We start from the raw sequence: 27611 nt of genomic DNA on the forward strand, positions 1-27611 counted from the left end.
GAAGTTGCCCAGGCAGCTTGGAAGGAAAGGAGCCCACAGATAGGACAGAATCTATTTTTAAAGCGGAGGTGGAGCCAAGTTAGCACAGCGGGTCCTGTGCTCCCATGAGGCCTGGTGACAGGTCACTGCCCTCGGGGACCAATCTCCAGACTGCACTCATGACTTTCCCGAGGCACCCAGTGGAAGTCAGCAACACAGGACTGGTCTCACGCCCAGTTATAGATGGTCTGTGTTTTACATGTCCTTTCATGTGACAATGCCAGCTGCTAATGCAGTTTCTTTCTCTTTTCAAGTCGGTGCGCTGTAGGTGAGGAGAGCTTATATGCAAGCCATAGACTGGTTCCAGGAAGAAAATGAAATGAAAAAGCTAGATCCAGAGAGAGCGGGTCCTGGTAGGAAGGTGAATGGACTCTCAAAAGGTAAGACTGAGGAGACAAAGGTGATTATAAAGACCATGGGATGTTTTGGGAAGGGAAATCGTGGCCAGGCTGATCACGTACGTAAAACAGAACTTAGAGAGCACGGAATCCAACAGGCTCATTTTACAGATGAGGAGAGGAAGCCAAGAAGGGATTTAATTGCTCAAGGCCAAATATCTGAGTCAATACAGAGATAGATGTCATAGGAGCCAACTGCGTATTGTAGCCATCACATACCATACTCTCCAGCCTCACTGATATTCCACCCCTTAATCTAATGAACTATGCAAGATACCTAGGGAGTAAGTAATAACTTTAGTTTTTGCTTTTTCTGTGGATAGTAATTTATTGGTAGAAGTTGCCAAGAAATTATAGGATGTTTTGCAATCAATAATTCACACATCATTTTCCCCATGTAGCTAGTTTTCTTTTCAAAAAGCAGTTTGTTTAAAAATATATAAAGACATTTATCTCTATAACATATTATAATACTAAGATTTTGTACTTAGATGGGCTTGACTTGGGGAAAGGGGGCTTAGATAAATTTTTTTGTACAGAATTTTGAATGTATGGAGCAGAAACTCTGACACTCTTCTCTCTAGTTCTCTCTGCATTTAAATTCTTTCTTTCTTAGAGTGTCAACGAGTGATAATGATTATTTCCACTGTACTTGCCTTTTTCAGACCTCACATGGGTTATAGCATAGTCACCGTACCATTGACCTCTGGGCACCATATTTTAAGAGAGATGCATTTAGACATTTCAAAAGTTGATTGAAAGAAGAGATGAAGGGGAGGAGATTGAACTGTTGTCAGGTATGTGGGAGGAGACCCAGAGTATGTAGACCACCCCCTTTCTCCTCAAAGCCTGTTTATTTTGATTGATTGATTGGTTGATTGATTTAGTGACACCAAAGTTAGATGTTGCCAAATAGTCAGTTGGAAGTGCTGGGCATTGTCTTTGGATTTTTGAAGTTGGTAGGACATGTGAATTTAGAACTTTCAGTAGAAAGTTGATGAAAGGATTGGGGAGAACAGAAACCAGGGTAGAGCCTATAGAGGGGTATATAAGAAGAGTGGAAGTAGTTCAAGTAAATGCTATGATCCTTTCCAAATTGGTAAATTTATCTCTGTTCTCACAATAATTTATTTGTCCTTTTACTTATTTACTCCTTTTACTTATTTACTTGTAAAAGTACTCTTCAAATTCTCTCCAGCATTTGCTTTGGTCAGGAAGATGTCACAGCATCATGGCCTGTATTCCTTTCTTTCCCTCCATATAGGTTGATCTTGAACCAACTTGCTTAGTATAAATTCAGGTTATCATGAGATCATCCAATTTTGTTCTCTGAAATACTCTTCCAAGAATTCAGTTCAGTTCAGTCGCTCAGTCATGTCCAGTTCTTGGCGACCCCATGGACTGCAGCATGCCAGGCCTCCCTGTCCATCACCAACTCCCGGAGTTTACTCAAACTCATGTCCATTGAGTCAGTGATGCCATTCAACCATCTTATCTTCTGTCACCCCCTTCTCCTGCCTTCAATCTTTCCCATCATCAGGGTCTTTTCCAATGAGTCAGTTCTTTGCATCAGGTGGTCAAAGTATTGGAGTTTCAGCATCGGTCCTTCCAATGAATATTCAGGACTGATCTCCTTTAGGATGGAATGGTTGGATCTTCTTGCAGTCCAAGAATTAAGGATGTTGATATGACCTGATCCTCTACCACACCTGCATTGTATAGATCCCATCACAAGATTTCCTTAATAGCCATAAAAATGGAAAGTATAAAATGATAGACTGCTCTGGAGACCCATATTTCAAAATATTCATCATCATGTAATCATAAGTTTTAAAATGATCTGAGCAAATTTTAACGTGAAAGAAAGAAAGATAGTGCTAAGTCATGTCAGATTCTTGCGAGCCCATGAACTGTAGCCTGCCAGGCTCCTCTGTCCATGGCATTCTCCAGGCAAGAATACTGGAGTGGGTTGCCATTCCCTTCTCCAGGGGAACTTCCCCACCCAGGAATTGAACCCAGGCCTCCCGCATTGCAGGCAGATGCTTTACCGACTAAGCCATGTGTAAAGCTTTTAATGTGAGACACTAATCATTTATCTCCATAAGTTTCTTTAATTTTCTGATAACTTTTTCTGATTCGTGACCCTAGAGCCAAAATGTTTTCTTACTAAAATTAGCCCCTTTATCCTTTCTCCGTTTCTAATTCTCTTCTCCTTTCTTCTGTCCTTGCTTTCCTCTTTTTCCTTTCTCCTTTCTTTTTCTTTCACTTTTTTTAAGTTCCCATTTAGATCCATTATTGCTTCTTTTTGTCCCAATAGATCTTTAAAAAAATATGTACTCTAGTACACATGCATACATTGTCCTTGCAAGGAGGGGAGTAACCCCTCAATAATGCAGGTCTTTGGTTCCTTTCCTATGTGCAACCCAAACACAGTTATTGGGGTCTAGAATGTGTTCTTTATACCCTTGCTGCCCACAGTGAGGCCTGAGGAATGCCTGTATTGGTACCCTTGGGTTTTTTCTTAAATATAAAATACCAGCCCCATTCTAAATCCACTAATCCAGAATCTGTATTGTAATCAAGTCCCCAGGTGATTTCCAGTCAGATTAAGATTTCAGAAGTGCTTCTACTGTAGATCAGTAGCATTCAAACATTTTAGATTGATCATTTCCATCTGTAAAAAAGATTGAGTATATATATACCTTTAATATTTATATATTTGAATTATATGTATGTTTTTCATCAATATTAAACATCAGTAAGTCTTCCTATAAGCAATGCATATTTGAGTCTTGTTTTTTAATTCAACTTTGACAGCTTCTGTCTAACATTTTTTTTTTTTTTTTAGTGATTGACCTAGAATTTGTGATATATATTTACAGCTAATAAATTTCAAAGGACACTATTCCACATCATGGGTAGGGCAAGGACTTACTTGATAATGACAGAATATTTCCAATTCTTCCTTCCATCCCTTAAAACAATGCTGTCATTTATTTCAATTATCCATAAGCTACAATTACTGAATATATTATTGGTATGACTATTTTGAACATGTTGCTATTTGTTAGGTCAATTAAGATCTAAAAATAAAAGATTTTATTTTGTCTTCATTTATTTCTTCTCTAATACTCTTCCTTCCTTTCAGATATATGTGAGTTTCTGACCTTTACAGTTCTCCTTCTCGCTGTAGAACTCTTTTACATTCTATGTGAAGCAGGTCTTGGTAACAAATTCCCTCCATTTTTGTTTGTTTAAGAAAGTCTAGTCTTTATTTCTCCTTCCTTTTGAAGTATAATTTTGCTGGATACAGAATTTGAGATTGGTGACTTTTTTCTTTCAACATTTTATTCCACTACATTCTCTTTGTGCTTGAACTGTTTGTTCAGAGAAGTCCAAGTAATTTTTACTCATATTCCTCTGTAGGTAAGGTGTTTCATTTTGTGTGTTTTTCTCTCTGGCTTCTTTCAAGATTTCCTTTGTGTCTTTGATTTTCCATTTTGAATGTGATGTTCCTATGTGTATTTTTTGTTGTTGTTGTTGATATGTATCCTGCTTGATGGCTCCAACTGTAGGCTTCTGTTCCTAAGCATTGGCACCTCTGTAATTCTCTGTATCCACTTGCCTCTCCAGACTGAGGCAGTGCTTTACTCTGTGACTTCAATTCTCTGATAGGTTTAAGAAAATTGGTTGATTTTTGCTTTGTTCTGATTTTTCTTATTGTGAAGATGGTAGTGACATTCAGGTCTTTACGTGTCAGATCAGAAACTAGAAGTCAAAGTCTTCTTTGTCTATATTTTTAAATTAAAAAAAACATTTTTATTGATGTTTAAAGGTTTTCTTCTCACATTTGCATATATTGTCATCCACATAGCTTTGGGGTGAACACAGCACACCTTGTAGATCACTGTTAATGACCAGGTATTCTTTTCTAGTTTCGTGCTGTTGTGGCCAGAAAAGATGTTTGAAATAATTCTTATCCTCTTAAATTTGTTAAGGCTTGTTTTGTGTCATAGTAGGTGATCTATTGTAGAGAATATTCCATGTGAACTTGAAAAGAATGTGTATTCTGGTTTTTTTGGACATAATATCCTGAAAGTACAATTAAGTCTAACAGGTCTACTGTTTCAGTTAAGATCTCTGTTACCTTATTGATTTCCTGTCTGGAAGATCTGTCCATTGATGTCAGAGGGGTGGTAAATTCTCCTACTGTTATTTTGTTCACTTCAATTTCTCCCTTTGTGTCTGGTAGTAATTGTTTTAAGTATTTAGGTGCTCCTACATTGCATGCATATATGTTAATCAGGGTAATATCCTCTTCTTGTATTGATCCTTTTATCATTGTATAGTATCCTTCCTTATTGCTTTTGTTGAGATACCCCTCATCCAAGGTAAGAAGCAGTGGATATGCTTTGCTGGAGCAGCCATGAAGAGATACCCCATGCCCAAGGTAAGAGAAACCCAAGTAAGATGGTAGGTGTTGCAAGAGGGCATCAGAGGGCAGACACACTGAAACCATACTCACAGAAAACTAGTCAACCTAATCACACTAGGACCACAGCCTTGTCTAACTCAGTGAAACTAAGCCACGCCCGTGGGGCAACCCAAGATGGATGGGTCATGGTGGAGAGATCTGACAGAATGTGGTCCACTGGAGAAGGGAATGGCAAACCACTTCAGTATTCTTGCCTTGAGAACCCCACGAACAGTATGAAAAGGCAAAATGATAGGATACTGAAAGAGGAACTCCTCAGGTCAGTAGGTGCCCAATATGCTACTGGAGATCAGTGGAGAAATAACTCCAGAAAGAATGAAGGGATAGAGCCAAAGCAAAAAGAATACCCAGCTGTGGATGTGACTGGTGATAGAAGCAAGGTCCAATGCTGTAAAGAGCAATATTGCATAGGAACCTGGAATGTCAGGTCCACGAATCAAGGCAGATTGGAAGTGGTCAAACAGGAGATGGCAAGCATGAATGTTGACATTTTAGGAATCAGTGAACTCAAATGGACTGAAATGGGTGAATTTAACTCAGATGACCATTATATCTACTACTGCGGGCAGGAATCCCTCAGAAGAAATGGAGTAGACATCATGGTCAACAGAAGAGTCTGAAATGCAGTACTTGGATGCAATCTCAAAAACGACAGAATGATCTCTATTCGTTTCCAAGGCAAACCATTCAATATCACAGTAATCCAAGTCTATGCCCCAACCAGTAACGCTGAAGAAGCTGAAGTTGAATGGTTCTATGAAGACCTACAAGACCTTTTAGAACTAACACCCAAGAAAGTTGTCCTTTTCATAATAGGGGACTGGAATGCAAAAGTAGGAAGTCAAGAAACACCTGGAGTAACAGGCAAATTTGGCCTTAGAACACGGAATGAAGCAGGGCAAAGACTAATAGAGTTTTGCCAAGAAAATGCACTGGTCATAGCAAACACTCTCTTTCAACAACACGAGAGAAGACTCTACACATGGACATCACCAGATGGTCAACACTGAAATCAGACTGATTATGTTCTTTGCAGCCAAAGATGGAGAAGCTCTATACAGTCAACAAAAACAAGACTGGGAGCTGACTGTGGCTCAGATCATGAACTCCTTATTACCAAATTCAGACTTAAATTGAAGAAAGTAGGGGAAACCACTAGACCATTCAGGTATGACCTAAATCAAATCCCTTATGATTATACAGTGGAAGTGAGAAATAGATTTAAGGGCCTAGATCTGATAGATAGAGTGCCTGATGAACTATGGAATGAGGTTCGTGACATTGTACAGGAGACAGGGATCAAGACCATTCATATAGAAAAGAAATGCAAAAAAGCAAAATGGCTGTCTGGGGAGGCCTTACAAATAGCTGTGAAAAGAAGAGAAGTGAAAAGCAAACGACAAAAGGAAAGATATAAACATCTGAATGCAGAGTTCCAAAGAATGGCAAGAAGAGATAAGAAAGCCTTCCTCAGTGATCAATGCAAAGAAATAGAGGAAAACAACAGAATGGGAAAAACTAGAGATCTCTTCAAGAAAATTAGAGATACCAAGGGAACATTTCATGCAAAAATGGGCTCGATAAAGGACAGAAATGGTATGGACCTAACAGAAGCAGAAGATATTAAGAAGAGGTGACAAGAATACACAGAAGAACTGTACAAAAAGATGTTCACGACCCAGATAATCACAATGGTGTGATCACTGATCTAGAGCCAGACATCCTGGAATGTGAAGTCAAGTGGGCCTTAGAAAGCATCACTATGAACACAGCTAGTGGAGGTGATGGAATTCCAGTTCAGCTATTTCAAATCCTGAAAGATGATGCTGTGAAAGTGCTGCACTCAATATGCCAGCACATTTGGAAAAATCAGCAGTGGCCACAGGACTGGAAAAGGTCAGTTTTCATTCCAATCCCAAAGAAAGGCAATGCCAAAGAATGCTCAAACTACCGCACAATTGCACTCATCTCACATGCTAGTAAAGTCATGCTCAAAATTCTCCAAGCCAGGCTTCAGCAATATGTGAACCGTGAACTTCCTGATGTTCAAGCTGGTTTTAAAAAAGGCAGAGGAACCAGATATCAAATTGCCAACATCCGCTGGATCATGGAAAAAGCAAGAGAGTTCCAGAAAAACATCTATTTCTGCTTTATTGACTATGCCACAGCAATAAACTGTGGAAAATTCTGAAAAAGATGGGAATGCCAGACCACCTGCCTCTTGAGAAATCTGTATGCAGGTCAGAAAGCAACAGTTAGACCTGGACATGGAACAACAGACTGGTTCCAAATAGGAAAAGGAGTACGTCAAGGCTGTATATTGTCACCTTACTTATTTAACTTATATGCAGAGTACATCATGAGAAATGCTGGACTGGAAGAAACACAAGCTGGAATCAAAATTGCCAGGAGAAATATCAATAACCTCAGATAGGCAGATGACACCACCCTTATGGCAGAAAGTGAAGAGGAACTCAAAAGCCTCTTGATGAAAGTGAAAGTGGAGAGTGAAAAAGTTGGCTTAAAGCTCAACATTCAGAAAACGAAGATCATGGCATCTGGTCCCATCACTTCATGGGAAATAGATGGGGAAATAGTGGAAACAGTGTCAGACTTTATTTTTTTGGGCTCCAAAATCACTGCAGATGGTGACTGTAGCCATGAAATTAAAAGACGCTTACTCCTTGGAAGGAAAGTTATGACCAACCTAGATAGCATATTCAAAAGCAAAGACATTACTTTGCCAACAAAGGTCCCTCTAGTCAAGGCTATGGTTTTTCCTGTGGTCATGTATGGATGTGAGAGTTGGACTGTGAAGAAAGCTGAGCGCCAAAGAATTGATGCTTTTGAACTGTGGTGTTGGAGAAGACTCTTGCGGGTCCCTTGGACTGCAAGGAGATCCAACCAGTCCGTTCTGAAGGAGATCAGCCCTGGGTTTTCTTTGGAGGGAATGATGCTAAAGCTGAAACTCCAGTACTTTGGCCACCTCATGCGAAGAGTTGACTCATTGGAAGAGACTCTGATGCTGGGATGGATTGAGGGCAGGAGGAGAAGGGGACACCAGAGGATGAGATGGCTGGATGGCATCACTGACTCGATAGACCTGAGTCTGGGTGAACTCCGGGAGTTTGTGACGGACAGGGAGGCCAGGCATGCTGCGATTCATGGGGTCGCAAAGAGTTGGACACGACTGAGCGACTGAAATTAACTAAACTGAACTGAACTGAACTGAACTATCTGATATGAGTATTGCTATCCCTGCTTTCTTGTCATTTCTGTTTGCATTAAATATATGTTTCCATGCTCTCACTTTCAATCTATGTGTGTCCTTAGCCCTAAAGTGTGCTTCTTATAAGCAGCATGTTGTAGACTATTTTTTTAATCCAATCTGACACTCTGTGTTTTTGGATTGCTGCATTTAGTCCATTAAGATTTAAGATAATTATTGATATATATGTATTTGTTGCCATTTTTAAACCTTGTTATCTGGTTTATTTTGCTTCTACTCTGTTCCTTTCTTTTTGTTTTTCCTTTTGTGGTTTGATGGCTTTCTTTTGTATTATACTGTGTTCTCTTCTTTTTGGTGTTTGTGAATCTATTGTATGTTTTTAGTTTGTGGTTACCCTATTTTTCAAATATGTTAACCCATTACTGTATCTATTTGCTTTAGATTGGTAGTCATATAAGCTCAAACACATTCTTAAAAAAAAACAAAAACTATACTGCCTTACTCCCCTCCCCCTCATTTTGTGATTTTGATATCTTCTTTTACATCTTTATGTTTGTCCTTTTGTTGTTCATTGTAGTTATAATCACTTTCACAAAATTTTTAAAATTTAAAAAACATCTGTGCAATGGCTTATGTAAGTGATTTATTTTGCAGTTGTTATTTTTTCTTTCCTGCAGATTCTTGTTTCTTTTCTGTTTAGAGAATATCTTTCAATATTTCTCTTAAGATAGGTTTGGTATTTCTCTATTCTTTTAGTTTTTGCCTGTCTGAGAAATCCTTTATCCCTCCTTCTATTCTAAGCAATAATCTTGCTGGGTGTCTTATGCTGCAGGCTTTTTCCTTTCAGGTCTTTGAATATATCTTGCTACTTTCTTCTGATCAGGCATTTTTAACTTGACATCACACTAGAGAATTCTGAGAAGTTGAAAGGAAAGAGGGAAAAAAGAACAGTAGTAAATCCTTCTTGTTACAGTTATAAAATTATAACATAAGATAGAGGTGCATTACAAGTTATTAAGAAAAGGATACATTATTCAAAACTAATGCTGGAACAGTTGGCAAGCTGGAAAAAAATAGCTTCTCACCAGAAAACACATACCACATTAATTCTTAATGAATTAAAGATTCAAATGTCAAAATAAATAATAAATAAAAAGCTTAAAGAAAAGAAACAAAAAACCCTCACCCCCCCACCACCCTCAAACAAGGATAAAAACAAATGCCCAGGTCCTACTTAAGACCAATTAAATAAAGCTCTCTGGGAGATAATTTTTTGTTTCAAAATCTCCCTAGATGATTCTAGCATGTAGCCAAGGTCTAGAACATCTGTTCTTGCAGATCTAGATTTTAGAATATACACCAGAGGCAATTTTCTGCTTCTAGTGGTCTAGCTTGGGGCTCTCTATGACACCACAGGAAAATACTAAGACAGGGCAGAACAAGCTGTTCTCTTTCTGTGCTAGGCTGTGTTCTTTGTGATCGTGTCTCCTATAACCACAGCTCAAGGGAGGTTGTGTGGTAAGCAGAATTCTCAGATGGCCCTACAATCCTTGTCCCACGAAGTTCATGCCCTGTATAATCTTCTTTCCCAGAAAATGGGTGAACTTGTGAGTTGTTCCTACCCAAGAGAGTATAGCAGACTTAATTAAGATCCTATTCAGTTGATTTTGAGTTAATCCAAAGGAAGATTATTCCGAATGGGCATGACTTAATCAGGCAAGATCCCTTAAAAGAGGGACTGGACACTACCTAAAGTGAGAGGAGCTCCTTGCTGCTTTGATGGAGTTCCCTAGTCAACCTTGTGGATGAGAGCACTCCCTGGTCAATATCTTGCATGCAGCTTAGTGAGACCCTGAACAGAGGATCCAGCTAAGTTATATCCAGGATCCTGACCCATGGAAATTGGGAGATAATGTGTATTGCTTTAAGCTCCTCAGTTTGTGATATTTGGTTACACAGGGACAGGAAAATAATATAAGTAGTTTGGCTTAATGGAGAACAAATTTTGTAGTCAGATACATTTGGGCTCAATTCATAACTCTGCTACTAGAGGTGTCACTTCGATGCATTCTGTAGGATTATTGGAGCTTCCGTTTTCTCGTGGGTAGAACAGAAAAAGATAATTCCTGCCTTGCACACACAAGAAGGGGATTGTGAGAATTCAGATATATGAATGCATGCGTGGTTAGTCACTTCAGTCATGTCCGACTGTGTGACCCTAGGATTACAGCCCAGTAGGCTCCTCTGTCCATAGGATTCTGTGGGCAAGAATACTGGAGTAGGTTGCAAGCCCCTCTCCAAGGGATCTTCCCAACCCAGGGATCGAACTCATGTCTCTTATGTTTTTTGCAGGTGGGTTCTTTACCAGTAGCGCCACCTGGGAAGCCCAGATAAATGCATCAGTCAGTGCAGTTCAGTCGCTCAGTCGTGTCCAACTCTTTGCGACCCCATGAACCACAGCATGCCAGGCCTCTCTGTCCATTACCAACTCCCAGAGTCCACCCAAACCCATGTCCATTGAGTCAGTGATGCCATCCAACCATCTCATCCTCTGTCATCCACTTCTCCTGTCTTCAATCTTTCCCAGCATCAGGGTCTTTTCAAATCAGCTCTTCACATCAGGTGGCCAAAGTATTGGAGTTTCAGCTTCAACATCAGTCCTTCCAATGAAAACCCAGGACTGATTTCCTTTAGGATGGACTGGTTGGATCTCCTTGCAGTCCAAGGGACTCTCAAGAGTCTTCTCCAACACCACAGTTCAAAAGCACCAATTCTTCTGTGCTCAGCTTTCTTTATATTCCAACTCTCACATCCACACATGACCACTGGAAAAACCGTAGCCTTGACTAAGATGGACTTTTGTTGGCAAAGTAATGTCACTGCTTTTTAATACACTGTCTAGGTTGGTCATAACTTTCCTTCCAAGGAGTAAGCATCTTTTAATTTCATGGCTGCAATCACCATCTGCAGTGATTTTAGAGCCCAGAAAAATAAAGTCAGCCACTGTTTCCACATCTATGTGCAATGAAATGATGGGACCAGATGCTATGATCTTAGTTTTCTTACTGTCGAGCTTTAAGCCAACTTTTCCACTCTCCTCTTTCACTTTCATCAAGAAGCTCTTTAGTTCTTCTTCACTTTCTGCCATAAGGGTGGTGTCATCTGCATATCTGTGGTTATTGATATTTCTCCTGTCAATCTTGATTCCAGCTTGTGCTTCCTCCAGCCCAGCATTTCTCATGATACACTCTGCACATAAGTTAAATAAGCAAGGTGACAATATATAGCCTTGACGTACTCCTTTTCCTATTTGGAACCAGTCTGTTGTTCCATGTCCAGGTCTAACTGTTGCTTCCTGACCTGCATACAGATTTCTCAAGAGGCAGGTCAGGTGGTCTGGTATTCCCATCTCTTTAAGAATTTTCCACAGTTTATTGCGTAAAGTCTTGCTAATCGAGATGCTCAATGTAGGAAGTTCTTGATAGCTGGAAGTTGTTACTCTTATGGTCAGCATAGTTATTAGTGTCAAATGTATGAGACCAGTGGTATTTCTGAATATGCCTTTGACATAGAAATTTTCACTTTGTCTATCTTGTTTCCAAAGAGATGGTTCAGCTCTTCTTTACCCCCTTAAGAGTGGGATGATCTCATGCAAGGAAAGCTCTCCTGAGAAGGAGTTTTGGTAACCTTTCACCAGCCAGTATTCTAGTATTCTGAACAAGCAGGCCTTACTGGGGTGGAGATGGCAGGGAGGTTTTTAGATGACCAGTGTGGATCTATTTTGCTTACAGTGGAAAGTCATTCATTCACATTTGTTTTATAGTATAAACAGAAAGTGGTTATCACTTTCCAGATTACAACCTGACAGAGGTTTGGAGTTTTAGCCGTTAGAATAATATCTATCTAGCAATTTATAGCATACAAGCTGCTTTCCATAAACAATTTCATTTCATCCTCACCACAGTGCTGTGAAGTAGGCATTATTTTCTTAACTTTGCAAGTAAAGGAATGAAAGTTCAGAGAGTGTAAATAACTTACCCAGAGTCCCAAAACTAAGGGGGGCAGAAAGGAAAATTATTTTCAGGTCTGTGCCTCCAGTGTGCTGTGTTTTCCACTCCATCAGACAGCTTGGCTTTCTAAGTTTATGAACTAATTTCCTTTTTCTCCCTGAGATAACTAGCCCATTTGGGTCTATGCCTCTGAGGGGCTTGACACCAGCATTACTCCTATGTCTTTCAAACTAAAGAGGTAGTTAAAACTATTACCAGTCCATTAAACTGGCCACCTGGTCAGCAGGTTGCTTGGATCACATCTCACTTCAGATCGTGGAAACAGATGAGCCATCAGCATGAAGATTATGGTATTTTTTTAATTATCCAGATTTGTTATTGATACTCTAGATCTTTCTCAGTTGTGGGTGTGTATGAGTGTGTCTGAATGAGTGTGTAAATGTGCATCTGTTTCCTTTAAGAGGAAGGCAAGTTTTCTGAAACACACGAGAAACAGAGTAAGGAAATTTGCTAATTTACTATTAAGGAATTTAAAGACTTGAATAAGAATAAGTAGAGTATGGGTCTCTGAGGTTAAAATACAATCCACAAAGGACTAAGTAATGACTAAATATACTCACTGAGATAAAACATGGCACCCTTCGTAGTGCTCTGTCTTTGCTAAAGACTTTTTTACACGTCTTCACGGTACTGTATATTCACTTAATTTCCATTTCTCTCCCTTGTTTGCTATAACTTTTTCAGGATTTTTCTCCCCTGCTGTTTTCATGACAGGCTTGACAATCATTTTGCTTTGCTGCTGACAATGAGCATGCTAAAAGGCACTTACTCTGCATCTGCTCTCCACACAAATGGCCAATGTGATCTTACCACTGGGGACGTTAATGCAGTTCTCCGGAAACACAGTGGGCCAGGGAAGACTGGTGAGGTGGAACGTTTGAGTGCTTCGGTTAACTTGCACTGAACTTGCTTAGAAGAGGTAAGCGGGCTTTCTCAAGTGTCCCCAGCACAAGGGATTTCACAGCCTTGGCTCTGTCTGCTCTCTGCTCATCTGTTCCCTTTCTCCTAACACTCTTTTTAGGAGAAGATTTAGAACTTTGTTCCCAACAGGCATAACGTTTCCTTTAAGCAAGAATGCCTTTTAGAGGTCCGTTGTACAATGTCATACCTATAATGAATAACACTGTACTGTACACTTAATGTTTTAAGAGGGTGGATCTTAAGTTCTGTTATAAAATAAAATTTGCCCTCGGCCTCTTTTCTGTTTTCTATGATTTCAGTGCAAAATACTCAACTTTGCTGTAACAATTTCACATCGTTTATTTATTTCTCACCAAAATTAACACTTTTCTTTCTGATTATCCTTGATGAGGAAATCACAGCGCATGACCACTGGAACTCAAGACCTCATGCGTGAGAAAAACATGGATCACAAAAGATCCATGTACCGTATATTCAAATGTTGCATTAAAGGGAACTGGAGGTTTACACATAATTAGGTTGTTTGGTCAGTTACAAAGAACATTCAGAATTTGGTAAAATGTTATAATTTCTTTATGATTCAGACATTTCTAACCGATTTCTATACCTCTATAACTAGTTTAAGTAAAATCATTGTTGAAATGCACCTCACTACAATATTTAGTTATTATTTACAATTATATAATATTTGAGATTTGTAAAGATTCTAAATAAAGGTGTGCTACTTTGAATAGAGATTAAGTGAATGAGTTCATGGTTGACTTTATTTTGATGTTTATGTATCTTATTAATGAGAAGTAGGAGAGAACAGAGTGCAAAGCAAAGTACTGGGCTGGATGACTCAGGCTCCACCAGCTGAACCACATGGGTCAGGTCCTTGGAGCATCTCTGGCATCAGGTTATTCACTTGTAGAAGGAGAGGGTCAGACACCATGATAACTTGAGTCCATCAGACTCCAAGACTTCCCTGGTGGTTCAAACAGTAAAGAATCTGTCTGCAATGCAGAAGACCCAGGTTCGATCCCCTGGGTTGGAAAGATCCCCAGAGAAGGAAATGGCAACCCATTCCTGTATTATTGCCTGGAGAATCCCAAGAACAAACAAGCCTGGCAGGATCCAGTCTGCCACTGCTGCTGCTGCTGCTAAGTCACTTCAGTCATGTCCCACTCTGTGCGACCCCATAGACGGCAGCTCCCCCGTCCCTGGAATTTTCCAGGCAAGAACACTGGAGTGGGTTGCCATCTCCTTCTCCAAGGGTCCAGTCTATAGGGTCGCAAAGAGTCGGACATGACTGAGCAAGTAACACAGCTAAGAGTTTGGATTTGGGGGAAGAATTCTTTTGTGGTTCAATTGGTAAAGAATCTGCCTGCAGTGCAGGAAACCTGGGTTTGATTCCTGGGTTTGGAAGATCCCCTGGAGGAGGGCATGGCAACCCACTCAAGTATTCTTGCCTGGAGAATCCCATGGACAGAGGAGCCTGGCGGGCTACAGTCCATGGGGTCGCAAAAAGTCAGATACGACTGAACGACTTTCACTTTCACTTTGGACCGAGCTTAATGGTGGGTTCTCTACCCTCTGATCCTTCTTGCTTTTCTCTCACTTGCCACCTCTGAGAGGCAGTATCATTAAACACCAGGATCTGGACCAGCTAAAGAGGAGGTTGAATTTATATTTAGAGTCCTTTTCCTCTTCCTGTGCTGCCAGATTGTTTTCACGTTGCTGGTCCTGGGCTCCTTCCTCTGTCCAGCTCCTGAGCTAGGCCTGCTCTCCCGCACCTACTCACACACACCCCCTTCTCACGTGAGCACCGTTTTGGCCCAGGGCCCCTGGAGCAGCTGCTGCCCAGGCGAGCTCTGCTCATGCCCTAAGCTGACACATGACAACTTCTATTAGGCTGAGGTCCTCCATGGGAAGCCAATGGGCCCTACCAGCCAGTCTCCCTTCTGTTTCTCCATCTGCTGGCTCCCAGGGAGGTGGTGGCAGGGCTTAGGTTAAGAGTGCATCTGAAGCGAGGACACGGCTGAGAGCTGGAGTGCTTGCATTCTCCCTCTTTGTCACCTGCTGCCTGGCAGGGGCAGAACCTGTCCCTTAGGAGGAGATGGGGTGACTCAGGCTAGCCCAGTCCCTGCTGAGGGTGTCCAGTCTGCCTCCTACCACTCCTGCCAGGAGTCTCATGCGGAAATCAGATTTTCGGGCTGGGTTAAACATGACCAGGTGTTTCACAGAAGGCAGTGCCAGAGGATTCTTGGCGTATCCTTTGCACTTGTTTGAATGTTGTGGCTTTTAATATTTGTTAGGATTCTGAAGTGTGTGTGTGCGTGTGGCAGTTCTTTTCCTAGGGTCTCCGAGTATATTCCTAGACACCAGATAGGAAGAGCAACCACATGTGTAGGGTGGGGCTGGAGCAGGCTGGGTAAGGATGGGGCCTGGGGGTCCTGAGAGGGGCCAGGCCATGTGTTCTGCTGGTTAGTGCATTGGGCTGGCAAGGGGGGAGGCTGCTGTGCTGGGACCCCCTTTCTCAGCCAGAGGTCCCACTGACTCCTAGACACTACAGCTTGAAGGGAGGGGTCTCAGACATGATGTGACTCAACTTTTTCATTTTATGAAGATAGAAAGGAGGCCCAGAGAGAGGCAGTGGCCTATGAAAGGCACATCTGGTTGGTAGTAGGAGCCGAACCACCAAAAATCTAGTCTGTGTGTATGTGGCTTTTACCTATTTGTCACAATCTTGGTGTCCAGGAATAAACCTTCTTTTTTAAAAAAAAGAACTGTTTTGAAACGCTTTGCTGGGCTGACTCCAGACAGTCCTGCTTAAACTACTTCAGGCATGTGTCCACCAGGTCCCCCTCTACCTGCACCCAGAAACTCATCAGAGCCTCTCTGAAGCTTTGAGCCGGTGCTTTCAGTGAATTCAATTCATTGATCCAATGAATGAGCCATCCCAGGCCTTCTGCAACCCTGCTCTGTGCTTACATGATGCTTCCACCAAGAAAGACCAGGAAATCTCTTATGGGATTTTGTCCCCATTTTTCCTGGTTTGTCCTTATCCTTATCCCTCTCTAAAGTCTACTGGTTTAGATAATGAATTGTATTATCTCTTTGCTTAGAATCTTTTATCTTTGGAGAATGCTTCCTCTTCAAACACAAATATTCTCAGGTCAAAGAGCTGCCACTGAAAACGCCAACTCAAAGCTTCATAGAGGCTCTGATGAGTTTGGGGTGCATGTAGAGTGAGACCTGGTGGACACATGGTTGAAATAGGTTAACCAGGACTGAAGTCAGCCCAGAAAAGAGTTTCAAAACAGTTTTTTTTTTTTTTTAAAGAAAGTTTATTTATTTATTTAATTTTTTGGACTGTATTGGGACTTTGTTGCTGTGCTAGGGCTTCCTCTAGTTGCCCTGTGCAGGCTTCTCATTGCGGTGGCTTCTTTTGTTGCAGAGCATGGGCTCTAGGGTCCAGGGTTGGTAGTTATGGCATGTGGGCTTAGTTGTTTCATGGCATGTAAGATATTCCTGGAGCAGGGATCAAACCCATGTCCCCGGCACTGGCAGGTGGATCCTTAACTACTGGACCAACAGGGAAGCCCTCAAAAGTGATTCTTCATAATTAATATTCCTCATGTGAAAAATGAAAAACTGTACTGTGTGATCTCTGAGGCTCCTGACAGCTCAGCACCCTGCATGTATGAGTTAATTTCAGAAGCATACTCCTCCTCCATATTTGCCCTCTTCATTGGCTTCTGCACTTTTGTGACTAAGACCACATCCAACAGCACCTTAGAGACTGGAGAGTCCAGATGTCTCACTTGAGAGATAGTAGCTTCACAGCCAAGAGTACAGATGCCTGTCCTTCCACTTCCTTCTGGTTCTGAAGCCACAGTCTCTAAGCACTGGGTTTAAGGAGGACCCGAGGACCAGTGGAGGTGCTGGACTTCCATTTCCAAGCAGGAAACTCCTGAGATTTTACCTCTCTTGTCAATCTGTATGGCAAGAAAAATTGGGGACTTCCCAAAAGCAAGGGCATGGGCTGTGGGAGGGAACTGCTGACTTCCCTGCAGAAATTTGTTTCCTAGTGATGCTACTCCAGAAAGTGGGGTGGTGAAGGGATCCTCATCTCTTAGGCCCTTAGACTGGTTTGACGTCTAATCTTGGGAAAGCTATGAGAAATCTGGACAGCGATTAAAAATCAGAGACACTACTTTACTGACAAAAGTCCATATAGTCAAAGCTATGGTTTTTCCATTTGTCTTGTACAGGTGTGAAAGTTGGACTATAAAGAAGGCCGAGCTTTTGGAGAACTGATGCTTTCGAACTGTGGTGTTGGAGAAGACTCTTGAGAGTCCCTTGGACAGTTAGGAGATCAAGCCAGTCAATCTGAAAGGAAATCAACCCTGAATACTCATTGGAAGGACTGATGCTAGACCTGAAGCTCTAAAACTTTGGCCACCTGATGTGAAGAGCTTACTCATTGGAAAAGACCTTGATGCTGGCCAAGACTGAAGGCAAAAGGAAAAGAGGTGGCAGAGCCCACCATGTCACAGAGAGTTGGACACGACTTAGCAACTAAACAGCAATAACAACAATAACTTGGGAGAACACAGACTCCTTGGGGGAGCTTGTTCTTAAAGATCTACGTTTGTGCTCAATCATATCTAACTCTTTGGGACCCAGTGGACTGTAGCCCCCCAGATTCCTCTGTGCATGGAATTTTCCAGGGAAGAATACTGGAGTGGGTTACCAGTTCCTTCTCCAGGGGATCTTTCTGACCCAGGGACTTGGAACCTGCATCACCTGCGTTGCAGGCAGATTCTTTACTGAGGAGCCATCAGGGAAGCCCCATTCTTAAAGACATCTGATGCATAAGCCACAGCTTTGTCATTCCACACTGGTATGAGTTGCTTCCAGCTGTACTGAGAGCCATGGGATATCTTATGATCCTCCCTGAGAGGCAGTTGAGAGGGTCAGCCTGCCTGGGTCTAAATCCTAACCCAAATCCAAACCCTAGTTTAGTCAGTCTAGCTGTGTCACTTTAGCAATTTCTTAATCTCCCACAGCCTCAGTTTTCTCATTTGTGAAAAGGTAGGGGAAATAAATGGAGAAGGCAATGACACCCCACTCCAGTACTCTTGCCTGGAAAATCCCAAGGATGGAGGAGCCTGGTACTACAGTCCATGGGGTCGCTGTGAGTCAGACACAACTGAGTGACTTCACTTTCACTTTTCACTTTCATGCATTAGAGAAGGAAATGGCAACCCACTCCGGTGTTCTTGCTTTGAGAATCCCAGGGACAGGGGAGCCTGGTGGGCTGCCGTCTATGGGGTCTCACAGAGTTGGACACAACTGAAGCAACTTAGCAGCAGCAGCAGCAGCAGGGGAAATAAAAAAGAGCTATCCTCCTAGGGCTCTTTTGAGGATTAAGGGAGAGAATCCTTGTCACAAGCAGAATATAGTGCCTACAGGGGACAGGGATTTTGTAATCGTAGTGAACACACTGGAGTCCTGGTATTTAAAGTTCTTTGATCCACAGAAAGGGGCCCATGGCTTAACAGATGAGGCATAAACCCATCCGCTGTCCCTGTAGGCAGGGTTGGGGAGTTGAGTCAGCGTGGCAGGAGGAAAGAGATTTCTGCAGTCAGTCCTGGGACTGTTCCTCTCATCAATGAGTCATTCTAGTGGGGTTCAGTGGTCCTGGTTTAAAAGGAGAGCAAGTGCCTGAGCCTCAAACAAACTTGGCATTGGTGGGTGGTTCTCAGGCTTCTCTTTCAAAGCCAAGGGAGAAAGATTGAAGGAGGCTGTGAGAGACTATCAAATTCTTGCTATTCAGATGTGTTATGGCAGTAAGTAAAATATGTGGGTCATTTATGAACTTCATTCCATCCTCACAGAGCTGATCCTCTCTAGCCAGACTGTGCACAGTTCAGAAAGAATGTGACAAAAGATCTATGTTTGTGCTCAATCATATCTAACTCTTTGGGACCCAGTGGACTGTAGCCCACCAGATTCCTCTGTGCATGGAATTTTCCAGGGAAGAATACTGGAGTGGGTTAGCAGTTCCTTCTCCAGGGGATCTTTCTGACCCAGGGACACTTCCCACACCTAGAAGCCTCCTAGGTCAAGAGGAAGACAAGAGAGAAGTAGAAGGTGAGGCTACTGGTCTATCTGTCCCAGCTTTAAGTGGCCTTACTGCATTTTCCTCCAGCCCTTGGTGTGGGACAGGAGGCCGGGGGTCAGAACTGATTCCTTTAACTGGGATGAGGGGACGAGGTCCTGAGTCCCAACTACCTCTGGGGTCTCAATCTTCTCACCTCTTGTGTTTCCATGATGCATACATAGTCTAATGAAGTCTGGTTCCTTAAACAGAAACTTTAGTCCACACAGGGCATCAGAAGGATAATTGCCCACAAACTGGAATAAAGGAAGTCATCTCTGGTGGCCCTTGCACACTAAACCTTAAAGGATTCTGATGATGCCTTCTTTTAAAGAAAGGATTCGCTTCAGCCTAAACTAACCAAAGACACCATGTGGGTGCATGTGTGCCAAGTTGCTTCAGTCATGTCTGACTCTGAAACCCTATGGACTGTAGCCCACCAGGCTCCTCTGTCCATGGGGATACTCCAGGCAAGAGTACTGGAGTAGGTTGCCATGTCCTCCTCCAGGGGATCTTCCCAACCCAGGAATTGAACCCATGTCTCTTATATCTCCTGCATTGGCAGGCAGGTTCTTTACCCCTAGCTCTACCTGGGAAGTCCCAAGGTACCATGAAGCAAGTCTTAAGAGTGTTTCAAGGCTTAGTGTGAAACAGACATGGGCTTCATCTTGACTTTGACTTTCCAGCTGTGGACACAGAGCTTGAGTCAATGACCTTCACAGAGGTCTGCTGGGAGATGTCAATGAGGTGATGTGCTAGCTCCTAAGCACAGTGTCACTTTCAGTTCCAAATATACTCTCCCCGCCCTCTGTCTTCTTAACTTTTTGTAGTTTTCTCTTTTTAAGGACCTTTCTGGACTGAGAGTCCATGGTGATAAAGAACCACAGGACAAGGCAGTAAAATAACGAGTCACATGGGAATCGTCATCCAAGCACGATGTCCTCATGTCTGAAGTAAACACCAGTGATCTGCCTGGTTAGAGGGAAGTCATCTCACCCAAGCACCCGAGGGGGTGGGTTCTCCACATTCAAGTTACATGAAGGTTATTAGGTAAAGCTGGAAAAGCTATCCTCTGGTCCCAAAAGACCAGACACAGAAAAAAGGAACAAGGCTTCAGATGAAGAAACAGATGAAGGATGGACTCCAGGAAGCTCTCCCTCCGGGGGCAAGGATGAAGTATTGGCATGGATGAGATTAGAAGAGGTGGTGTCTTCCCCACGAGGGCTATTGCAGCAGGAGGTTCATATGCAAGGGCTGAGAAGAGGCTTTTCCATCAGGAGGTGTGGGATGGTTGACTTTCATAGGCACTCAGTCACCCGAGGAGTCTGTCACCCACTCTTGAGTGGCACGAAGTTGTGGCCCGTGTCATTTGGGAAACCATCCTAACCTGTTTACTTTGCAGATAGAAAGAGGTCCCAGAGGCCTCATGCCTGAAAATGGCAGAGGTTGAACTTGCTGGGATGCACGTCCCCTGACTTTTAACCTCGTGGTATAGGGGAGGCAGCTTCTAAGGTGGCTCCCAAGGGTTTCTGTGTCCTGTAATTCTTTTGTCTTGAGCGTGGGATTATGGACTTGCTTCTAGTGAATAGAATGTAGCAGAACCAATGGAATGTCACTTCTAAGGTTAGGATGCAGGAGAACTGAGGTTTCTCTTTTGGATATTTTCTCTTCTCTCCTTTCTTCCGTACTCCCTTCCTCCCTCTCTCTTTCTTTTTTCCTTTCTCCCTCTCTCTCTCTCTTCCACCAGGCATTCAGTAAAGATGTGTTGATACACATAGGAATTGTTTCATCCCAAACTGGGATTTTGGTGTGTGCTAGTGTGTTCAGTCATGTCCGATTCTTTGTGCCCTCATAAACTGTAGCCCACTAAGTTCCTCGGCCCGTGGGATTTCCCCAGCAAGAATACTGGAGTGGGTTGCCATATCCTCCTCCAGGGGATCTTCTTGACCTAGGAATCGAACTTGAGTCTTCGGCATCACCTGCATTGCAAGCACATTCTTCACCTGCTGAGCCACTGGGGAAGTCCAGAAACTGGTATGAGAGAGAAAAAATGATGCAAGACTAGATCCTATCTGTATTAGGGGTGGCTAGACCTAGATGCTTAGTCAGCAATGAAATTCTCTGGATCTGATCTATGGACATCAACAGTCACTTGCACACAAATGCCTTCAGTTTCCCCACTCTCTCCAAGTTTGTGAAGTCATCTGGCATCTTAACTGCTGTTCTCATTCGCGGTACCTCAATTGTTTGCTCAGTAACCAGAATAATCCAAGTAGCACATTCTCTGCCTTGCTGAATGAGGGAGAAAGCCTGGGGCCTAGGTTCACCAGCTGGGAGAGCAATAGTTAGTCCTTGGGCTTTGTGTTCACCCTGAATGACAAAGCACCAGCAACTGTGGGCTGCCCCTGAGGCATCTGACCTTTTCATCCCTGGGAGTCTGCGGTCTTAAGAAAAGAATGACATAATGACCCTCTGTTCTTAGTGGACTCTAGGCTAAACTGGGCTAATGGGCAAATTGTAAAAGTCCTGGGGGTGAACAAGGGTCCTACGAAGGTCAACTTGTCCATTCTCCTGCCTCCAGGAAGGGCAGCTAATTATCAACTTAGTAGATCTGTGATGCAATGAAAAGGAGGTGAGTCTTTCTTTTAGGATGTACAGAAAGATTCTAGTTTCCCTGGTTAAAAATCTGGTATTTCACCCTCTCAAGGTTAGTTTTTCCTGCTTCTAGTTTTATACAATGGTTCTCTTTCAGTACATGTCTTCTTATTTTGTCTGAGGTTCAGTTGATTTTGGAGAATAAAGCTTTAATATTCATTAAATAATTGCTTTTAGCCTCTGCCACACATATCCCTTCCTATTTATTTTCTTCTCGAAGATTTTAATTCATAACAGAATTTACCTTACTGAAGTCTGGACAAAGCATAGAGGTTGGGGAATGTGAAAGTGAAAGTCACTCAGTCACATCTGATTCTTTGCAACCCCATGGATTCTCCAGGCCAGAACACTGGAGTGGGTAGCTGTTCCCTTCTCCAAGGGATCTTCCCAACCCAGGGATTGAACCCAGGTCTCCCTCATTGCAGGTGGATTGCAGGTGGATTCTTTGCAAGCTGAGCCAATAGGGAAGCCAGGTGATGGCAAATATAGAAGTGAGGAATTGCAGGAGCTTAAAACCAAGGGTCCTCTGGTTTTAAGCATCATGCAGTCTGGATGACTGAATAAGCTCTGGGAAGGTGAGTCATCTAGAGAAGATTACCCAGGTCAGAGCACATCAGAGTCCAATATCTGGACTTTTGCCTTCCTGTCTCATGGTCTTTCCATAGATTTGCGTTTCATAGGCCTGAGTCACTATACAGGATATGACAGCTTGCTTTTCTGGAGAGAAAAGAGGAAAAAAAAAAAAAATTCCATCCTCTTCCTACAAAATAAAAGAAAGTGTAAAAGCTCTTTGGGCTCATTAAACAGGCAGTTATAAGGCTTCTTGGACTTCAAATAGCTTTTAACAAATAACATTTTGATGAGTTAAGTGTAAATGAATCAGAAACATATGGATAAAATTTCCTTGAAAATACACAAGGGTTTCAGAACCAGGGAACGTCACCCTCACCCTCAGCCCAGCCCACCCCCTTCAGCTCTAGGCTTGAGTGTTGGGAACTCACCTCCCCTCTGTGGGCCCACTGATGGGATTGCTCACCCTCTGGCCACCCAGCATGCTCCCAGCTTCTCCCCTGCCATTCTTCCTCATCTCCTGTGGTTTAGTGGCCAAGTGGCTGGGGTGGGCTGAGGGAGGAAAGGTCAACTGGTGAGAAAGATGAATAGGAAGGGAGGTGTGGAGAGCAGGCATCCCAAGTGCTGAGCAGACAGACCATGTGCTGTGTGTAGGGAAGAACGGTGTTTGTGGCTACAGGCTGGCTTCAGATTTGGGGCTCTTTGGAAAGCTGTTCAAGATGTTTCCTTTTTCCCCTTAAGCAACAGAGAATTCTCCTAAGCCATGCTCACTGTTTTGTGTTTTCCAGGTTGCCAGGGTTTTCTGGAGCTTGCTCCTCTGTGTTTGCGGGGTCTGGGACCGGCAGAGCTGAATTCCCAAAGAGGAAGCTCTTAAGAACGGAAGTCATGCCTTGGGATTGACTCAGCTTCTCAGGGCACCTTTTGCTTGCCTTATACAAAAGCACTCTGCTTTCCTGGGCCAGGTAACAGTGGCTCAGAGGAGGTGAACAGACCCCTCTGTGTGCCCGGAAGTTCTGGAGCTGAGTAACGTCTGCATTACCGGGGTGGCCCCGTTCCTGCTCACCTCTTGCTCTCTGTATCTTTGATGGTTGGCGGTTGCACTGGCAGTCAATGGCGGTGAAAGTAACAGACTGCATTCAGAGGGGATGAATAGTTCCCATAGTTTATTCTTTATGCCCCAGACTATCTCGGTTTATGTTTCTCTCCCAGGCAAACCCTGAATCAGGATTTGGGTGCAGGAATTGATTTACTAGGTGATTCCAGGACGCATGGTAAGGAACAGGAAAAGTGGCAGCAGAAAAGGAGGAAAGTCAGTGTGTTAATGAGCAGGACAACTGGGCTCAGTACTGATGGGGATCGTCTCAGAGGTGCCCACTTCATGAGGAAGGCAGTGTGTTTAAGAACTGTTTATTGACCTCACTAGTTGCCCCTGGGGCATGAACTCCCCAGGACTTTCAACCTGCTCCACATGTGGGCAAATCATGTTCCTGAAGCTGGAATATGAGAGTGTTAGTTGCTCTTTGCAACCCCACGGACTATAGCCCACCAGGATCCTCTTTCCATGGAATTCTCCAGGCAAGAATACTGGAGTGGGTTGCCATGACCTTCTCCAGGGGGTCTTCCTGATCCAGGGATCGAATCTGGGACTTCTGCATTGCAAGCAGATTCTTTACCATCTGAGCCAGTGGGAGAAAGCCCCAGAGCAGAGGTGGTGGTGGCTGAGGTGGGAAGCTATTGGAGTACGTGGTTTCCGCAGATCCTTTAGATATGGGAGGGGAGAAGTGAGCAACATAAGGCAGGTGCCTGCAGTGCCTTTGTTTGTGGCTACCACAGAGCTGCGGGTATAAATAAAATGGGTGCAGCATTGTCAGCAAGGCTATTGCTTTGTGGGTCTACCCAAGGGTGGCCCCACAGATCTTCTGCAAAGCAGATCAGGTGCTGAGCTGTCCCACCTGTCCTGGCTTGCAGCATGTCCTGTTGGGCACAGTCAACCAAAACCTTGGTTTGGGGTCTTTATATTTTCCCTCCCAACCTTCCTGGAAACTCTGGTCAATCTCAGAGCCAAGCTATTGCTCTGGGAGGTCTGAGGGGGATAAAGAGAGGAAGGTGGATAAGTGCAGTAAATTTGTGACCCTCCTCCCTCTGATGGGGTAAGTAGCATTATGCTCAGGGCTGTAATGAGGCATTCTTCATGTTCAGAGGAGATAGGAAAGGGAAGAGGGATGACAGCTAGAGTGGAAACTGGGACATTGAAAGTTTATATACTTTTAAACATTTTTATTGAAGTATAGTTATTATACAATATTATATAAGTTACAGATGTACAATACAATGATTCACAATTTTTAGGTTATACTGCTCTTATGGTTATTACTCAATGTGCCAGCAAATTTGGAAAACTCAGCAGTGGCCACAGGACTGGAAAAGGTCAGTTTTCATTCCAATCCCAAAGAAAGGCAATGCCAAAGAATGCTCAAACTACCGCACAATTGCACTCATCTCACATGCTAGTAAAGTAATGCTCAAAATTCTCCAAGCCAGGCTTCAGCAATATGTGAACTGTGAACTTCCTGATGTTCAAGCTGGTTTTAGAAAAGGCAGAGGAACCAGAGATCAAATTGCCAACATCCGCTGGATCATAGAAAAAGCAAGAGAGTTCCAGAAAAACATCTATTTCTGCTTTATTGACTATGCCAAAGCCTTTGATTGTGTGGATCACAATAAACTGTGGAAAATTCTGAAAGAGATGGGAATACCAGACCACCTGATCTTCCTCTTGAGAAATCTGTATGCAGGTCAGGAAGCAACAGTTAGAACTGGACATGGAACAACAGACTGGTTCCAAATAGGAAAAGGAGTTCGTCAAGGCTGTATATTGTCACCCTGTTTATTTAACTTATATGCAAAGTACATCATGAGAAACACTGGACTGGAAGAAACACAAGCTGGAATCAAGATTGCCAGGAGAAATATCAATAACCTCAGATATACAGATGACACCACCCTTATGGCAGAAAGTGAAGAGGAACTCAAAAGCCTCTTGATGAAAGTGAAAGTGGTGAAAAAGTTGGCTTAAAGCTCAACATTCAGAAAATGAAGATCATGGCATCCGGTCCCACCACTTCATGGGAAATAGATGGGGAAACAGTGGAAACAGTGTCAGACTTTATTTTTCTGGGCTCCAAAATCACTACAGATGGTGACTGCAGCCATGAAATTAAAAGATGCTTACTCCTTGGAAGGAAAGTCATGACCAACCTAGATAGCATATTCAAAAGCAGAGACATTACTTTGCCAACAAAGGTTCGTCTAGTCAAGGCTATGGTTTTTCCTGTGGTCATGTATGGATGTGAGAGTTGGACTGTGAAGAAAGCTGAGTACTGAAGAATTGATGCTTTTGAACTGTGGTGTTGGAGAAGACTCTTGCGGGTCCCTTGGACTGCAAGGAGATCCAAGCAGTCCATTCTGAAGGAGATCATCCCTGGGATTTCTTTGGGAGGAATGATGCTAAAGCTGAAACTCCAGTACTTTGGCCACCTCATGCGAAGAGTTGACTCATTGGAAAAGACTCTGATGCTGGGAGGGATTGGGGGCAGGAGGAGAAGGGGACGACAGAGGATGAGATGGCTGGATGGCATCACTGACTCGATGGATGTGAGTCTGAGTGAACTCCGGGGGTTGGTGATGGACAGGGAGGCCTGGCGTGCTGCCATTCATGGGGTTGCAAAGATTCGGACACGACTGAGTGACTGATCTGATCTGATCTGATGGTTATTACAAAATATTGGCTATATGCCCCATGTTGTACAATATATTCCTTTTAAAAGATTTTTTTTTTGATATGAACCATTTTTAAAGTCTTCATTGAACTTCTTACAATATTGCTGTTATTTTGTGTTTTGGTTTTTTGGCTGCAAAGTATATGGGATGTGAGAGTTGGTCCATAAAGAAGGTTGAGCTGTGCTGAAGAATTGATGCTTTTGAACTGTGGTGCTGGAGAAGACTCTTGAGAGTCCCTTGGACAGCAAGGAGATCAAACCAGTCAATCCCAAAAGAAATCAATCCTGAATATTCATTGGAAGGGTTAATGCTGAAGCTGAAGCGCCAATACTTTGGCCTCCTAATGGGAAAAACGGACTCCTTGGAAAAGACCCTGATGCTGGGGAAGATTGAAGGCAGGAGGAGAAGGGGACGACAGAGGACAAGATGGTTGGATGGCATCACCGACTCAATGGACGTGAGTTTAAGCAAACTCCAGAAGATAGTGGAGGACAGAGGAGCTTGCCTTGCTACAGCCCTTGGGATCAAAGTGTTGGACATGACTTAGCGATTGAACAGCAAAAACATATGGGATGTTAGCTCCCCAGCCAGGGCTGGAACCCTGGGAAAGGTGAAGTCTTAACCATGAGACTGCCAGGGAATTCCCTGTACAATATAGCTTATTTTATATACAATAGTTTGTACCTCTTAATACTCTACTCTTATCTTGTCCCTTCCCCCTCGCTCTCCCCATGGTTAACCACAAGTTTGTTCTCTATTTCTGTGAGTCTGCTGCTTTTTTGTTATATTCCCTAATTTGTTGCATTTTTTAGATTCCACATATAAATCATATCCTACAGAATTTGTCTTTCTCTGTCTGACTTATTTCACTTATCATAATGCCCTCCAAGTCCATTCGTGTTGCTGCAAGTGGCAACATTTTATTCTTTTTTATGGCTGAATAGTATTCCACTGTGTGTGTGTTTGTGTATCCATTATCTCTTCATCTGTTAAAGGACACTTACGGTGCATCCATATCTTGGTAAACAATGCGTCTGTGAACATTGGGGTTTACATGTCTTTTTGAATTAGTGTTTCTGTTTTTTATATATGCCCAGGAGTGGAATTGCTAGGTCATATGATAGTTCTATTTTTAGTTTTTTGCGAAAACTCCATACTGTGAAAGATTACACCTTTGAGGATTTGAAAGCCTATATCTGCTGAGATTCGATGTCTTCAAAGAGAACTTCTTGTCCTACAAGTATAATGTTTCTCCATCATGCAACATTGAAGTTGTCCTTTAAGGCTGTCACATTACCTATTCTAC

At 42.9% G+C, this 27611-nt stretch overlaps 1 long non-coding RNA gene across 1 annotated transcript; it reads left to right on the forward strand.

Annotated features, from left to right (window-relative positions):
- On the forward strand, positions 1-27532 carry LOC101905680 (uncharacterized). The gene is made up of 3 exons (XR_233697.5): positions 1-419; positions 12946-13150; positions 17409-27532. It is a non-coding gene; the product is annotated as an uncharacterized lncRNA (long non-coding RNA).
- Positions 27533-27611: the final 79 nt, after the last annotated feature.

The sequence above is a fragment of the Bos taurus genome, chromosome 2, assembly GCF_002263795.3.
Source record: "Bos taurus isolate L1 Dominette 01449 registration number 42190680 breed Hereford chromosome 2, ARS-UCD2.0, whole genome shotgun sequence".
In the NCBI taxonomy this organism is placed as follows: domain Eukaryota; kingdom Metazoa; phylum Chordata; class Mammalia; order Artiodactyla; family Bovidae; genus Bos; species Bos taurus.